The sequence below is a fragment of the Leucoraja erinacea genome, chromosome 14 (assembly GCF_028641065.1).
Source record: "Leucoraja erinacea ecotype New England chromosome 14, Leri_hhj_1, whole genome shotgun sequence".
Classification (NCBI taxonomy): domain Eukaryota; kingdom Metazoa; phylum Chordata; class Chondrichthyes; order Rajiformes; family Rajidae; genus Leucoraja; species Leucoraja erinaceus.
Genome location: NC_073390.1, coordinates 37,882,573 through 37,901,125, shown reverse-complemented (window position 1 = coordinate 37,901,125; position 18,553 = coordinate 37,882,573). Strand labels below are relative to the sequence as shown.

General features: G+C 41.1%; 1 protein-coding gene across 1 annotated transcript in view; it reads left to right on the top strand.

Annotated features, from left to right (window-relative positions):
* The first annotated feature begins 673 nt into the window (after positions 1-673).
* The window catches only part of stag1a (stromal antigen 1a), a 210,520-nt gene continuing 192,640 nt past the window's right edge, over positions 674-18,553 (top strand). The window contains exon 1 of the mRNA XM_055646184.1: positions 674-997. The gene's annotated coding sequence lies outside the window, so the exon portion shown is untranslated. The remainder of the gene's footprint in view (positions 998-18,553) is intronic.

The window sequence follows — 18,553 nt, the reverse complement described above, 5'->3', positions numbered from 1 at the left end:
ACGTGATATCAGGCACTATTCTAAAAATGTACACTTCTTTTCCGTTCCTTTTGTGACCATAACTCCAATCTAATGCGGTGTGAGTGTTTTCCCAGGAAAGACTGCGAGATAATCAGGATTTGTTTTCGTTGGTAGCCCAGCAGTTGGCGGCGAGGGGAGGAGACCAGGCACGTCCACGCCAATGGCTCTAGGCATCAAAATGGCTTCCACGACAGGGAAACATAAACATATAACACAGGAGTAGTTTGAATGCATTTAACACGCCGTTTCCTTTGGTGCGTTGTGGTGGGGAAGGTTGCTGCTAATATCGGGAGAGCGGATCACAGCCAAATAGCCGGGCATCTCCCTCCTCCTCCATCGCCTCTTTGTGCAGCCGCCATTACACGCTCTCCCTCTCTCTCTCTCTCAGGCATTCCGGCGGCTCCCTTCACAAACAGCTGAGATGTTCCACAACTAACTTTTTTTTTTAAAGCCTGCAAGACATCCCTCAACAATGGAGCTTTAAATACGGCTCTCGGCTTTTGCGCAGACGAATATTTATTCTCTATTGATCGCTCAACCAAGCCCCCCCCTGCTTGACAACCAGCAACGCCCCGGCGTCCTGACGCGCGCCATTCCCCAGCGTGAGGCGGGCGGGAGCGCGCGCGGGATGGCGAGCGCGTGCTCGCCGCCAGCATCTCCCCCTCCCCCATCCCTCCATCCAGACCACACGCTCCTCCGCCGCGGGGCGCGTAACCGTGACACGCCAACCGCGACCGCTCGTGCGCGGGAACGAGCCGGGCCACGGATGGTGGCCGCCAGAGGGCAATCTTTGTCTGGATTTGCATTGCGCCATTCGATTGTGGAAAATGCCACCAGATGGCGGCTTAGGATTGTTCGTCCTGTGAAGACGCGGTGTTAACTATTCCCATTTTTAATTTAATCAATTTTTAAACTCGATATTTTCTTACGCCGTCGAACGGGAAGGGAAAAAACGGATCCAAAATGGGCAGGAACGGTTCGTATTTTTCAACTTTTAATCTTTTTTTTAAGTGAAAAAAGGCGAGCGAAGTGCGGATCTAAGATGGAGGACGCGGCTCGGACAGTGTGTGTGTTTGGGGGAGGGGAGCGGGAAATGTGGCTACAGTTCGAGTTCACATCTTTTAAAAAGACTTTTTTCCCCCTGTTTATTCTGTGTTTGTTTCAACGGATTTCTGTGGTTAGGTGGCGAAATTTATACTAAAGTTTTATTTTCAGTGAAATGCATGTTTTGAACGTTTTCGCGTCACTTCGTTGTGCGAACATATATATTTTTTAAAAGGCTAAAATATAAATGTGCTTAATTGCCAAGCAGACGAAGGACGTGCAGGGATACAAAAGGCAAGCCTGAGTAGGAAGCTGGAGTGTGTTTTTCTCTCTCGCTTCGTTATTTTTGTGTGATGGGAGAGATTGATTGCAAACAGAATAATACATGCTGGATTATGAAACATTGGAAAGTAACCTCAATGTAGTAAATAGAAAAACCGGTTTGTAGTCTTCGGTATTTGATCTCACGATTTTTTTTTGTTATTACACTATTCTGACTGGAGTCAGGTGATGACATGGTGATGACTGTTCTTGGTTATTCTCACCAATCCATCCGCCCAGCAACCAGTTTTACAAGTATAAAAGAGGGGAACAAATCGTGTCAATATTTTATTTTAGATGGGGTAGTATTTTTTAAATAAATGATCGTGTTTTCTTAATGATGTTAAATACATTGTATATGTTAATCTGTTATATTTTAAAAGCTACTTTTTTTTTTACCGTTGTAAAGACGCAGAAACGTTTGTTTACATTAGGCGCTGGTTATAGGTTTATATGACGATCTCGGTTACTTGAAAGGACTGACTAAAGTGTAGTAAGTTGTCGGCCTTTGAAATCTTCAAACCCTGAAATTGACGTGTGCCTTTACATAAAAACAAACCATGGACATAGTAAATATGAATGTATTGAAATTTCATTGTCTTTACATTTTTAAATAAAAACTCAGACTAGGTATATGCGAACATAAGTATTGGTGAATCAAATCTTGTTTATATTATGTAAAGGAAAACATTTCAAACAAGTCAAAATTGAAACGGTTCTAAGTAAAATTCAGTTTGCAAACTGTAAATATTTTAATTATGAAGAATGGAAACTAGTTTCAAATCAAGTTCTAAAATGATTTATAGAACATCAGTGGTAGACAAATATGCTGGAGAAACTCAGCGGGTGAGGCAGCATCTGTGGAGCGAAGGAAATAGGCAACGTTTCGGGCCGAGACCCTTCAGTATGTTTATCAGTAATGATTTAGAAAAGTTTATCAGTAAAAATGTTTACCAGTAATGTTTTAGAAAAACATCAGTAATGTTTTAGAAAATATTTCAAAGTATAAATTAATTTTAGATTGGATTAAGCCACTGAGCAAAAATTGGGAGTAATCAGTGGAAAATGTGTTTTTTTCAATATCTTTGGAAACCCAAGTTGGAATGATACTTGTTGAGTATTGAAATGAAAATTACAAACTTAAGTAAAATCCATTTGAGTTAAACTGATGGATTTTAACTAGGATATTCTTGTACCATCACTTTGTTCACCACCGACATAACAAGTTCTGTTAGGGTAAGACCTTCTTAGCTTGGACACCATTTTTTTTTTTCATTTCTTTTTCCAAAACCGAAATGGTAGATGGAAAGAAATGAGTACCGGGAATAAATGTATGTTTAGAATTTTGGTTCTGGATAATGTCCACCTGCTAAGTATGATGTGATTTTGGTTATTATGTGCTTGAATTGACTCCTAGTTCCAAGCTTGTCCGGGCCCTATTGATAGACCATCCAGAAATGTATAAACCTAGTTAGAAAGACCAGATGTTGGCTTTTTTCGTGAAACTGATATTTGATGTGGAACAATTGTTTGTCATAGGGGGCGAGTCTTGAACAATTATTCTGGCATGCATATTTTTTTGAAATGGTGATTAGTTGTTTAGTTTAATAAAATGATATCCTTAATATTGTCCATATCTGCAAAATGACATAATTGTATCACAATTGCTCTCTGCTAATTCAGAATTCCATTTTGTGTAATGTTCAAGTTTATGGGGAGCTTTCTTTCCAACACCTCAGTAAGTAACATGAAAATAATTCTGTAATGCATGTAAACTTAGATTTCCATTGGAAGGCAGACTTCATTATTTATTTTTGTTGAATCGTTTAACATATGTTTCTTTTGATAATTAACCAAATGTATGCATTCTTGTTGTGGAGTGGTGGTGTCAGATAACTTTGACTCCAGTGTATTAATTGTTGATGGGATGCAAACAGGGTTGCTGATGATGGGGTAGTGAAGAATGATTAAGCTCTCCAATTGATTTAGCAATTATTGGGAAGAAACTAGTGTGTGAGATGTAGATACTAACTGACTTATTAATAAGTAGGAAGAATTTATAAATTAGTTTTACATTTTCTTTCTTGGTGTAAATTATTCTCAGGATGTTGATTCTTTGTACCTATGTATGGAGGCAAAAGGAATATATGTAAATTTAAACTGGGGAGACTGTATTAGTGTATGCAATATTACTGAACCAAATTAAACCAACGTTGTGACTAATGCCAGGTAAAATATATACCAATGTTTCTGACATTGACAAAGAAAGTCAATGGAATCAAGGGATACAGGGAAAGCAGGAACAGTACTGAATTTGGATGATCAGCCATGATCATAGTGAATACTGGCTTGAAGGGCGAATTAACTACTTCTGCGCCTATTTTTCCTATATTTCTATGAAATCTTGGCATACCCTCTACAATTGCTAAATATTCTTCATGTCATTGTTCTATTGGGTCACAATATTTGTTTATATTACGTCTTAGACTGCAGCAAGTTGTTTGGTCTGCACCAACATCCCCAACTGATCGCATGGGAAATCCTGAATAAAATCAATAGAAAATATGATTATTACCAAGTTTCCATACAAAAACCCATGTGAATTATTTGAATAAAAGTTCAACACTACGTTTTACTTGTTGCTTTCCATTTACTGAATTCAATGGAGGTTACATTATAACCTCTGTCATTTTTAGAGTTGTTATGCTTTGGATTGATTTGAAAGAATGAGGCTTTAGTATATAAACCCAGATTGTGGATTTTCAGATCAATGTTTATACTTTTGTAAAGATTTGCCTTTGAATTGTGGTTATGATCATTAATTAGAAAGACTTCAAGAACCATGGGCCTGATTTATTTATCTTTTGACTTTGACTTCCTCGAGTTCAGTATATTTTACTAATGCCAAGAGTTGAAAAGGGGATCGGCTTCTCCAACCACATTTACTAGAGGAAGCCTTTGCTTGTAATCTTTTTTCAAATTTCATGAATTTGATTACTTTTTTTTTGGTTAATGGAATTACATAATTTTGGGATGTATACCGGCGAAAATTCTATGTACCAATCTTATAGTGCCCTCCATAATGTTCGGGACAAAGACCCATCATTTATGCTTCTGTACTCCACAATTTGAGATTTGTAATAGAAAATATCACATGTGGTTAAAGTGCACATTGTCAGATTTTATTAAAGGCCATTTTTATACATCTTGGTTTCACCATGTAGAAATTACAGTTGTGTTTATATGTAGTGTCCCCCCCCCCCCCCCCCCATTTCAGGGTACCATAATGTTTGGGACACATGGCTTCACAGGTGTTTTGTAATTGCTCAGATGTGTTTAATTGCCTCATTATTGCAGGTATAAGAGAGCTCTCAGCACCTAGTCTTTCCTCCAGTCTTTCCATCACCTTTGGAAACTTGTAATGCTGTTTATCAACATGAGGACCAAACGTTGTGCCAATGAAAGTCAAATTAGCCATTATGATACTGAGAAACAAGAATAAAACTGTTCAAGAAGGCACTGCAGATGCTGGAAAATCGAAGGTACACAAAAATGCTGGAGAAACTCAACGGGTGCAGCAGCATCTATGGAGCGAAGGAAATAGGTAAAGTTTTGGGCCGAAACCCCTTCTTCAGACTGATAGGGGGTGGGGGGGGGGGGAGAAGGAAGGAAAAAGGGAGGAGGAGCCCGAGGGCAGGGGGATGGGAGGAGACAGCTCGAGGGTTAAGGAAGGGGAGGAGACAGCAAGGGCTAGCAACATTGGAAGAATTCAATGTTCATGCCTGCCGGACGCAGGCTACCCAGGCGGAATATGAGGTGTTGTTCCTCCAATTTCCGGTGTTGCTCACTCTGGCAATGGAGGAGACCCAGGACAGAGAGATCGGATTGGGAATGGGAGGGGGAGTTGAAGTGCTGAGCCACCGGGAGTTCAGGTAGGTTCTTGCGGACTGAGCGGAGGTGTTCGGCGAAACGATCGCCCAACCTCCGCTTAGTCTCACCGATGTAAATCAGCTGGCATCTAGAGCAGCGGATGCAGTAGATGAGGTTGGAGGAGATACAGGTGAACCTTTGTCGCACCTGGAATGACTGCTTGGGTCCTTGAATGGAGTCGAGGGGGGAGGTAAAGGGCCAGGTGTTGCATTTCTTGCGGTTGCAACGGAAAGTGCCCGGGGAGGGGGTGGTACGGCAGGGGAGGGAAGGGAAGAATTGACAAGGGAGCGGTCTTTGCGGAAGGCAGACATGGGGGGAGATGGGAAGATGTGGCGAATGGTGGGGTCACGTTGGAGGTGGCGAAAATGGTGGAGGATGATTTGTTGTATTTGCCGGCTGGTGGGGTGAAAGGTGAGGACTAGGGGGACTCTGCCCTTGTTGCGAGTGCGAGGATGGGGAGAGAGAGCAGTGTTGCGGGGTATGGAAGAGACTCTGGTGCGAGCCTCATCTATGGTGGAAGAGGGGAATCCCCGTTCCCTGAAGAACGAGGACATTTCCGATGCCCTGGTGGGAAACGTCTCATCCTGGGAGCAGATGCGGCATAGGTTGAGGAATTGGGAGTAAGGGATGGAGTCCTTACAGGGGGCAGGGTGGGAAGACGTGTAGTCCAGATAGCCATGTGAGTCAGTGGGTTTGTAGTGTATGTCGGTCAGAAGTCTATCCCCTGCGATGGAGATGGGTTCCAATAAAACTGTTAGAGACATCAGACAAACCTTAGGTTTACCAAAATCAACTGTTTGGAGCATCATTAAGAAGAAAGAGAGCACTGGTGAACTTACTAATCACAAATAAACTGGCAGGCCAAGGAAGACGTCCATAGCTGTTGGCAGAGGAATTCTCTCTATAATAAAGAAAAATCCCCAAACACCTGTCTGACAGATCAGAAACACTCTTCAGGAGTCAGGTGTGGATTTGTCAATGACCACTGACCGCAGAAGACGTCATGAACAGAAATACAGAGGCTGCATTGCAAGATGCAAACCACAGGTTAGCTTCAAAAATAGGATGGCCAGGTTACAGTTTGCCAAGAAGTACTTAAAATAGCAACCACAGTTCTTGCGGACTGATGAGATGAAGATTAACTTACTAGACTAAGTGGGACATGTTGGGTCCCAGCATCACACGGGAGGGCTGGTCCCCCAATGCAATATTCCACCACTCCACCAATTACAATATTGATAGCCAGTGTGGGGGGGGAGGGGGGGGGGGGGTTCTGGAGCGCTAGTATGGGTGTTGTGGGCTGCAGGAACTGGTTTCCAGAGGGCTAGTATGGACATTGTGGGCCGAATGGATTCTTGGGCTGGCGGCTCAGTCACTCAAGCCTGTTGTTCTGGCAGCTCACTCACTCACAACTGGTGGGCTGGCAGTTGACTCGCGGCTATTCCTTGAAATTCCTTTTCAAGAAGGGTGCAAGGCCACCAAATTCAAGTGCAGTTTCATACCATTTCAAGCAGGGTGCAAAGCCACTAATGACAGCGAGTCATGACCTCTCCCTCTATCTTACAGAGACTGAGCCACGCCCACACTTCTGGGTTTTATAATCCCTCCTCCCCTCCCATCAGAAGGGGCATGGATTGGTTGATTATGGCGTGATTGACAGGAGAGAGAATCTCAACATTTTTTAAACACTAATAACTCTTATTTTTCATCGTTGGGAAAAATCCTCTTGTCCTGCGTAGCGGAGGGGGACTTTGAGTAAGATGGCCAAAAATCACAGCTGTAAGTGCCAGCGTTTTTTCTAAAATCAATACACAGAACAGGAAGTGGTCAAGATCAGACTTTTAGTAATATAGATATCAGAGTGATGGCAAGAGCAAAGTATAGAGGAGAGAAGGAACTGTCCAAGATCAAAAGCATACCACCTCATCTGTGAAACACGGTGGTGGGGGTGATATGGCCTGATGATGGCTGCTGAAGATACTGGCTCACTTATCTTCATTGATGATACAACTGCTGATGGTAATGGCATAATGAATTCTGAAGTGTATAGACATCCTATCTGCTCAAGTTCAAACAAATGCCTCAAAACTCATTGGCCAGCGGTTCATTCTACAGTGACAATAATCCCAAACATACTGCTAAGGCAATAAAGGAGTTTTTCAAAGCTAAAAAATGGTCAAATCTTGAGTGGCCAAATCAATCGCCTGATCTGAACCCAATTGAGCATGTCTTTTACATGCTGAAGAGAAAACTGAAGGAGACTAGCCCCCCAAACAAGCATTCTAAAGATGGCCGCAATACAGGCCTGGCAGAGCATCATCAGAGAAGACGCCCAACAACTGGTAATGTCCATGAATCGCAGACTTCAAGCAGTCATTGCATGCAAAGGATATACAACCAAATACAAAACAGGACTAGTTTCATTTACATGATATTGCTGTGTTCCAAACATTATGGTGCCCTGAAATGGGGGGACTATGTATAAACACTGCTGTCATTTCATATGATGAAACCAAAATGTATATAAATGGCCTTTATTAAAATTTGACAATGTGCACTTTAACCACATGTGAGTTTTCTATTACGAATCTCAAGTTATGGAGTACAGAGGCAATAAATAAATGATGGGTCTTTGTCCCAAACATTATGGAGGGCACTGTACCTATTGAAGCTGAGGGAGTCAAATTAGGGTTGGATTGAAACCAGGATATTGGCCTGGATTTGGGTGATTATGCTTGGGGCAATGGCTTTCCAAAGCTTTGCCTCCTGCAGGCAGTTCTCAAAAGAATAAAGGAGTGTAGGTATCAGGTCACTGGATTTGAGGTCCGGATCTTCAAAAACTTTTCCTCCCATCACTAATTTCTCCACTGCTGGACTGACGACAATGGTAAACTTGATCTCTATCTGTCTTTGTGGGCGCGGATATAATGGAAATGGAAAGGCAGTCTCTGGGTTGTCAAGGTTCTGTTCTGAACTCCTCTCACTAAGATGACTTCTGTGTATGTCAGAAATGTCCTTTTCCTGTAGCTACCCATATCACACCACAATGACTATTCATTAAATAATTACCCTAGCACTGCCCATAATTAAACTAAGAGGATATATACTGTATCCAGTCATTAATGAATATCAAGCAACATTATTATTACCAACGAAAAATGTTTTAAAAATTAATGGGGAAATTTGTGTAAAGTCTGATTTCCACTAATTGGGTCATTTGTAACCCGTGGAGCCCCAGCATACATGGCATGGCAGGAAAGTCATATTACAATGCCCATATATCATTTCATTGAATCTTTTTAAAATTGTTTATATTGGATAAATGCTGATTGAAGTTAAAGAAGCTGGTGTAGCTTTGTTGGTCAAATGAATAGTTTTAATCTTGTGTTTATTACTTCCGATATGACTGATCAGTTTTAAAGCCGATGTAAACAATTAAATATTTAGATTATCATTTTCAAGAAGGAGTTAGATTTAGCTCTGAGGGCTGAAGGAATCTAGGGATATGAGGAAAAAGCAGGAACGGGATACAGATTTTAGATGATCAGCCATGATCATATTGAATGGTGGTGCTGGCTCGAAGGGCCGAATGGCCTACTCCTGCACCTAATTTCTATATTTTGCTTAAACATGCTTTAACTTTTAAATTGTAGCAAATTGTGTACCAACATACGTTACTTTGTAGTGCTTTTTCACAGTGAGATAGTGTTGATCTTCTCCACCTGACCATTCCCTTCCCCCGATCCTATAGCCAATAAATGCAAATTAAAATGACAATTAACTTCCATATACAACATATGATGATTTCTTGTTCTAAACTTTGTCTTTCAAGTATGAATTAATCATCTAATTTGCCTGTTACAAAATGTAGGGGAAACAAATTAAGTAAAAAAAATCATCCTTAAAATGATTGAATAGCTCTTGTTATTTTTGGGCATCAGTCCAAGTTGATTGTAATCTCTGCATTATGATTTGGTTCAGTATTCTAGCACTGTGTTTGTACTTTGACCTAATTATTTAAAACTGCATGACCAATTCAACAGAGTGAGTATTTATCAGGTGATCCAGTTCTTGCATTGGAATATTTTGGCACTTAATCAATTCTGTTAAAATGAAGCAGAGTTTTAAATAATTCTCAGGATTTTGAATATGCTTGTCAATTAAGATCCTTAATGCCTGCTGCCTTGTTGAAATATATCTGTCTATAAACCATGTAGGAAAGAACTGCAGATGCTTGTTATAAATCGAAGGTAGACACACAAGCTGGACTAACTCAGCGGGACAGGCAGCATCTCTGGAGAGAAGGAATGGGTGGTGTTTCGGGTCAAGACCCTTCTTCAGCCTTCTCAACCCGAAACTTCACTCCAGAGATGCTGCCTGTCCTGCTGAGTTACTCCAGAATTTTGTGTCTACAGTCTATAAAACATTGCAGGTACTATGCTTCCCTCCCCCACACATGAGATGTGTGACTGTAACAAGTGGTATTATGTTTAATGTATAGTGCAATTTACATGCATGAAGTACTTTTCTGTGGAAAACCAGTATCAGATGAATAAATGTACCTTTTTACCTTGGAAAAATATAGTATAACCGTATACATTTGGAGCATCTGTGTTGAACCATGTTAAACCATGGCAGGCATGTTTACTTTACTTTTGGTTGTCAGTGATATGGTTATGAAAATTTATCGATCCAAAGAATTGCTGATATAATATGCTGATACTTGAATGGGGGAGGGAATTTCATGCCTGTAATTGACCCTGTTAAATAGAAATGTGTTATAATTATTGTGCATTCTTGCTTTTTGAAGAAATTATGTAAAAAGGTTCCATCGAATTTCAAACCCTCAACTTTTTATATTTTCATAATGTTATCAAAACGTAAATTAAAATTATTTTAATCTGATATGTTGTACTTCGGGAATGAATGCTGCTATAGAAAATCATCAGCCAAATAAAATTTAAGGGGGAGGGGAGAAGTTGGCAAAAAAATAAGCACAGCTAAGAATAAAGAAACTGGTGCAATCTGCTCCTCATTCGGATTCACAGTGTGCTTTTCATTTGAAATCAACTGATTTGTACTCAATTGCTACCGGATATTTTTAACATTTAAAATATTTAAAAAAATTTACTGCAAAATGGTTGAAGCATTTATTTGGCTATGTATGTAACTGAGAAAACTGCTTGGAAAATTAAAAGTAAAATATAACTTTTTTAAGGAAAAAGTGTTTTATAATGTCACACTGAAATGGGTATCAAAGACCCAAAACAATTTTTTCAATACCAGTTTGTTCAGTGGGTAATGTGCTCTGACTTTTGAATGATTTCTGTTACTTTATATTTTATCAACATCAGCAATCCTAGTAACACTGAAGAGAGCAAAGCTTTTCAATTTATTGAGTGAGATTAGTAGAGCATGCATCACTTTTAAAATATGTCAACAGGATCAGCCATGATCAAAATGAATGGCGGTGCTGGCTCGAAGGGCCGAATGGCCTCCTGCACCTATTTTCTATGTTTCTATGATTAAGTGAACTCTTTTTTTTCATTTAGGCAGATCAGTTTTCAGATGTTGACATTTTACACAGTGCCCTCCATAATGTTTGGGACAAAGACCCGTCATTTATTTAATTGCCTCTGTACTTCACAATTTGAGATTTGTAATAGAAAATATCACATGTGTTTAAAGTGCACATTGTCAGATTTTATTAAAGGCCATTTTTATACATCTTGGTTTCGCCATGTAGAAATTACAGTTGTGTTTATACGTAGTGGTCCCCCCCCCCCCCCCCCCCCCCCATTTCAGGGTACCATAATGTTTGGGACACGTGGTTTCACAAGTGTTTTTATTGCTCAGGTGTGTTTAATTACCTCCTTAATGCAGGTATAAGAGAGCTCTCAGCACCTAGTCTTTCCTCCAGTCTTTCCATCACCATTGGGAACTTTTTTTTGCTGTTTATCAACATGAGGACCAAAGTTGTGTCAATTAAAGTCAAAGAAGCTATTATGAGACTGAGAAACAAGGATAAATCTGTTAGAGACATCAGCCAAACCTTAGGCTTACCAAAATCAACTGTTTGGAACAGCATTAAGAAGAAAGAGAGCACTGGTGAGCTGACTAATCAAAAAGGGACCGGCAGGCCAAGGAAGACCTCCACAGCTGATGATAGAAGATCCCCAAACACCTGTCTGACAGATCAGAAACACTCTTCAGGAGTCAGGTGTGGATTTGCTAATGACCGCTGTCCATAGAAGACTTCATGAACAGAACTACAGAGGCTACACTGCAAGATGCAAACCACTGGTAACTGCAACATAAAAAAACCACAGGTTATAGTTTGTCCTCTTGTGGACAGATGAGACTAAGATTAATTTATATCAGAGTGATGTCAAGAGCAAAATATGGAGGATTGAAGGAACAGCCCAAGATCCAAAGTATATCACCTCATCAGTGAAACACGGTGGTGGGGGTGTTGTGGACTGGGCATGTATGACTGCTGAAGGTATTGGCTCACTTATCTTCATTGATGATACAACTGCTGATGGTAGTAGCATAATGAGTTCTGAAGTGTATAGACCCATCCTTTCTACTCAAGTTCAAACAAATGCCTTAAAACTCATTGGCCAGCAGTTCATTCTACAGCAAGACAATGATCCCAAACATACTGCTAAGGCAACAAAGGAGTTTTTCAAAGCTGAAAAATGGTCAATTCTTGAGTGGCCAAAACAATCGCCTGATCTGGACTCAATTGAGCATGTCTTTTATATGCTGGAGAGAAAGGTGCAGGGGACTAGTCCCCAAAACAAGCATAAGCTAAAGATGGCTGCAATGCAGGCCTGGCAGAGCATCACCAGATAAGACCCCCTGAATCACAGACCTCAAGCAGTCATTGCATGCAAAGGATATGCAACAAAATACTAAACATGACTACTTTTATTTACATGACATTGCTGTTTTCCAAACATGATGGTGCCCTGAAATGGGGGGGGGGGGGGGGCTATGTATAAACACTGCTATAATTTCTACCTGGTGAAAACAAAATGTATAAAAATGGCCTTTATTAAAATCTGACAATGTGCACTTTAACCACATGTGATTTTTTTTCTTTCCCATTGCAAATCTCAATTTGTGGAGTACAGAGGCAGATAAATAAATGATGAGTCTTTGTCCCAAACATTATGGAGAGCGCTCTTTATTCTTTTTATTCACGTTATTCCATTTATCATATATCTGTGCACTGAATGGCTCAATGTAATCATGCATTGTCTTTCCACTGACTGGTAAGCAAACAACAAAGGTTTTTCACTGTATCTCGGTACAAGTGACAATAAACTAACAATTGACATATTTCCGTACTATAAAACCTGAATATTAAGTTTTCTTAAGATAGTGAGCATTGAATGTCACCTTTTTGGGATAGGTGTCAACATTCTTAAAATGTTTCTTAATGATTTAACAGTGAAATTGTCAGATTGCTGGTATTTCATTGCAGATTCTACCATTTGAAAATTAGAAGTATGCAATGTGAATGGAGTGTTATATTTTTAAATGGCATGTCTGGCAAGTGTCATTGGTAGTGCCTTGTGCAACATTTTATAATTGGAATGTACTGACGCCAGCTCTAGTTCTGATCATGGTCATTTGATGTATTCTCTCTTCATTGGCCAGTATTCAATACTGAGCCATATAGGCAAAGGTGTACGAGGTCCAAGTTCCTTGCTTAAGTTTAAGCACCTGGACACCTTATGTATTTGAGGGAGAATGTGGTGTTTCCATGATTCCATGTTTCCATAAACCTCAGATCCATTAATTTTGGTATGTTGTAAACACCTTGGTGTATTCTGTCAAATGTGGACGTATAAATAGACATGTCAAAAAATCCGATTGCTTTCCATAATTTATACAGCTTTAATAGCAAAGTAAAAGGACATAATGTCTTACAGGTAAGTTTCTGTGAGGATTGTAGATTGGTTTCAATAACTTTTTTGTAGTTCAATTATAAAATTAAATGCATATCTTTAGATTTGTGACAGATGAGTCTTGCTTCAACCCCCCCAGCAGTTGTTGTAGATCCCTTATTGAACAATTCTGCAGGTCTTGAGAAACTACCAGCACAGTGAAGACATCCTGGATGTGAACCACACTAGGTGAAAGAGCAGCAATCTGAGACAGACAATATGACATAGAATGGAACTTGAAATTTTGCATTTCAGTGCATCCACTGTCCTTGTCCTGCTCAGTATTGTGAAATTAATAGATGATGGTGATATGGTAAAGATTTCACAACATTTCAAAAGACCACGGTGCCCAGGCATTCTACAGATAATAGGTCCAATTATGTTTTTATGTGTGTATGGGATGGGGGGGCCATTATTTGCTGATTAAGGCACTTCATTTTCCAATCATTCAGACTGAGCATACATGTTCACTTTGGTTGGGATTTTTTTCCTCCATGTCATGGAATTGTGTATGTGGGTGTTAATATCACATTATCTCCAAAGATGTCTCGTTATCTGTGGTTGTATTTTCTTTATTTGGTATGGAATTGAAGTTAAATGATCATTTGATTTAAAAGGGAATATGGTACTACAATGGAATTGGTAGAAAATGCTTAAGAATTCATAATGGGTCAAAGAAAATAACTTTGGCTTGTGAATTTTAATGGAGATGACTGCAAAGTGGTGCACATAGGCTGGAAGAATAAGCAAGGCCTATGCTTCATTAATTTGTTGAATTCAAATGAGCATTGATGCTGAAGGAAAATTAACAAACCTTAATTTAACTGAAGTGGAACAACAATGACAGCAACAGCATGGCCAGGGCAGAAAAATACAATTAAGTAGCTGTGATCAAATTGTTCATTACTTTAAGAACTTGTGTTATGTTATACTTGGTTTGCGAAGACTTTCAAGCACAGTAGACATTGCAGAGAAGAGCTAGCAAGTCTGCCATGATTGCCGTTTAATTCTAACATTAGGGCAAGAATTGAATCCCTTGAACATTGTTTCTGTGGAATTTATGTTATAACGTTTTTGTGTTTCTGCATCAACATTTGCAGAGGGGATGACAACTAAAGGTGAAATTAAATATTTGCACATTTCATTGAGGAAAAACTGGACTGCTGAATGGATGAAATAAATTAGTAAATGTTTTATCTCTTGTTTTCATGGTCAGTTTACCTGATGAACTGTGCTGAAGCTTCAAAAGTCTACTAACAAGAACTTTGTTTTTCCATAATGAGGCAAAAGTGTTACCTTTGCTTGTCATTTTCTTGTTTCTATTTTTATTTCTGTAAATGTGCATGCATCTGAGTACCCCCCCCATTAATCCTGTGCAGCTTTGTGTTTGAACGTTCAATTTTTTTTGCTGACTGAGGTTAAATTGGCAGATGTTGAAAATAAAATACAATCCCTGGTTAGTTTAAGGACAAAGGATACAAACAATTGCTTTAAAAACATAGAATTCTGATTGCTTGTGTGCCTGGCATTCAGCCGATTCATTACAGGCATAACAGCAAATTCTCGAGGGAGCTTTTGACCTCATTAGCTTCTTGAAAGAATGCTCTACTCTGAATGTTCGATTAGCAGTAGATTTGTGTGACTGAAGTTCATCTTGCAAAATTAATATTATCAACATAACTGTGATGAAATTTGTTTAAAATTGATACCACAGTGTGGTATAATCCAAAATATGATACGAGTGGCTGGCTTTTTTATTGGGGGGTTATGTAAATATGTTTCTTCTGCCTGGAATGAACAAATTCTCCAAATTATTGTTGATTCTCTGCTTTAAAAGATGAGGCAAATTTATTTTCAGCAAAGTCGTTTTACTGCTCCAGTTACAACTGCAAGGATTGTCATTAGTTATAGATACAAATTTTTATCTGAGGAAAATTGTTACTCTGGAGTCTAATATTTCAATAATAATAAACTTAAGTGAATGTATTCTGTGAATATGCCAAACTGATAAAACAAGTTGGAAAATTTAGAAGTTGGTAAATTAATCTGGTAAATAATATTGATTGATGGGGCTATGTTAATGGGAAATGTCTGATTTTATGCTGGCCTGGTTCCTGCTGTTGAGTAGTCAAGTAGCCCTTTTGAAAATTGGGTATTAGTAGAGGCCTTTTATCTTTGCTCCTAATGTATCTCATGGAAAATAATCTTCTACACTTGGATTGGGAAATTGGTAAATGACAAGTATAAATCAAGATTGTTAAGGGCTTGGATATACTAGAGGCAGGAAACATGTTCCCGGTGTTGGGGGAGTCCAGAACCAGGGGCCACAGTTTAAGAATAAGGAGTAAGCCATTTAGAACGGAGACGAGGAAACACTTTTTCTCACAGTGGTGAGTCTGTGGAATTCTCTGCCTCAGAGCGGTGGAGGCAGGTGGTGAATTGAATTGATTGGTTTGATTATTTGAATCAAATTACCCCCCATGCTTCGATGCTTCAAATACATTTCCAACTTCTCAAGTTCAAAAAGATAACAAGCCCTTGCCCGTTGGCCACTTAATGGATTTTTTGGGCTTGCGTATTCAATTTTTCAGCACCTGCATTTCAAAAGTAATGAATTGGCAGTTCAGGATTTAAAAGATACTGTGTGATGGGGAGTGATATTGACATTCATCCTGAATCAAAGTAGATAGAGTAAACTTGCTCCATTTATTCAAACTTGGCCTTCATTCATGCTTGGTCAATATTGGCTCAAAGTTGTATTTCATTGATATTCAAAAATGTGATAGCTAACACATTGATTTAAAATATAAAAAGGAACTGCAGATGCTGGTTTATAGCAGCGATATAGATGAAATCAGGCGCAAAATTAACGGTTGCCCGGGTGCCATTGACCACTCAAAGTGCAGCCGGGCAACCTAAATTCTGACTTATTTTGCCTGGCTTGGCAATCAAACACTGGTTTATACCGATCGACAAAAAAAAACTGGAGTAGCGGGTCAGGCAGCATCTCTGGAGAATAGGAACGTGGCGTTTCGTGTCGGCTGCGGCTGTATTCGTCTAGTATCTTTGATTGTGTGGCAAAGATACTAGGTGCGTGGTGGCGAAGGATTGGACCGAATGACAGCCCCGACCCAGCGGCAACAGCGGCCGTGCCAGCGGCTCCATCGCCTCCTCCTCCCGCACCCCGCCCAGCGGAAGGAACCTCCCTCCTCCCGGCCTCGGCGTGCGACAAGGGTTGTGAAAGCTCCGTTGGCTGATTTGCGGCCGCTATTGCCCTGATAACGGCAACTGCTTGCAAATCCGCCAACGGCACTTTCACAACCCCTCCCGCACGCCGAGGCCAGGAGAGAGGGAGGGGGAGGCGGTGGCGTGGAGGCGGCGGCACCGCTCGGTCCCGCACCTTCCTGTCAGCTGGCGGAGGAGGGGAGGCGGTGGCGTGGAGGCGGCGGCACTCTGGCGTTGGACAGGGACGGCCAAGGCAGCGGGGCGATGTTGTCCGAGGAGCGCTGACCTTCCTTCTCCCCACCTCCTCTGCACCTTCCACCCCACCCTCTCCCTCTCTCTTGTACGCCCCCTCCACCCCTCTTATCCTGGGACCCTTCCTCTCCATCCCACACTGATCCCCATTCCCTCCCCTATTCAGTCCTCACTGACATCCCTTATGCTCCCCTCTCCCATCTACCCCCCCAAATCCATTAATCACCCTACCCACCTCGCATTGATTCTCCTGCCACCCCCCCCCCCCCCCCCCCCCCCCCCCATCCATCCTACACTGGTCCCCCCATCCATACTGCACTGATCCTTCCATACATCCCGTACTGACCCACCCTCCATTTACCCTGCACCAAATCTCCCCCCCCCCCCCCCCCCCCATCCATCCTGTAGTGATCTGCCCATTCATCTTTTACTCATCCCCCATTCATCCTGTACTGATCCCCCATGCATCCTGTACTGATCCCCTCATTCATCCCGTACTGATCCCCCATTCATCCTATACTGATCCCCTCATTCATCCTGTAGTGATCCCCTATTCATCCTGCACAGACCCTCCGATCCACACTGTCCTGACCCCCCCCCCCAATTCATCCTGTACTGATCCCCCCCTCCCCATTCAACCTGTGCTGACCAGCCCCCGCCCCTCCCCCCCCAATCCATCCTGTACTGATCCCCCTCATTCAAGAAGAATAGGGGGGAAAGGTTCGAAGAAGGGTCTCAACCCGAAACGGTGCATATTTCCTTAGCTCCATAGATGCTGCCTCACCCGCTGAATTTCTCCAGCATTTTTGTCTACCCCCATTCATCCTGTACTGAACCGCCCCCCCCCCCCAACCCCTCACCCTTCCGTACTGACCCCCCATTCAACACCACTGACATCTCCCCTCACAATTTTACATACTCCAACCAACACGTACTAAGTCACCTGCCTCAATCCATCCATTCTGCACCGATTGCCTTCTCAATCCCCCCGACCGCCATCTATCCACCCCCTGACCATATTGTGCTTCACAGTCTTCAGAGCGAACATTGACTATGTTTGATAACGGAATGCAATCAAATGTGTTTTAATTCCCATTGTTATTATTTGTTTTGACACCTTTAACCATATTACCAAAAGGACATTTGCTGCTGTTATGTCCTTTGGCCATCTCTTGTCAGTTAGTGTAATGTTTAACCTGTCAGATGGGTATAGTCGGTCTAACAGCTATTATCATAAAATGCCTTTAGAAATTTCCTTACAACCTGTATATTTTGTTATGGATAAATTATGGGGGAAGCAAGAGTGCTTCTGTGCCAATAGCAATAACGACCCATGCTATGGCCATGTCATGGTAATTTTCGGTCCTTCACAGAAACCATGCTTGCATCAATTGCAATATGTAAAAAGAGTTGAGATATTGTATTGTAATTTTGCTGCATGTCATTGCGGTATATATAATGTCCTGATTGGTGAATATGTTTAGTTTGTGACTTTATTTGAAGCAGAAATAATATGTGAATGTAGATAAAAGTGCTGGAGAAACTCAGCGGATGCGGCAGCATCTATGGAGCGAAGGAAATGGGCAACTTTTCGGGCCGAACCCCTTCTTCAGACTGATGGGTTTCGGCCTGAAACGTTGCCTATTTCCTTCGCTCCATAGATGCTGCTGCACCCGCTGAGTTTCTCCAGCACTTTTGTCTACCTTTGATTTTCCAGCATCTGCAGTTCCTTCTTGAACATAATATGTGAATGCTTCATTGAGCATAATTCCAACTGGTAACTACGCACTTCGTCCAAGCAC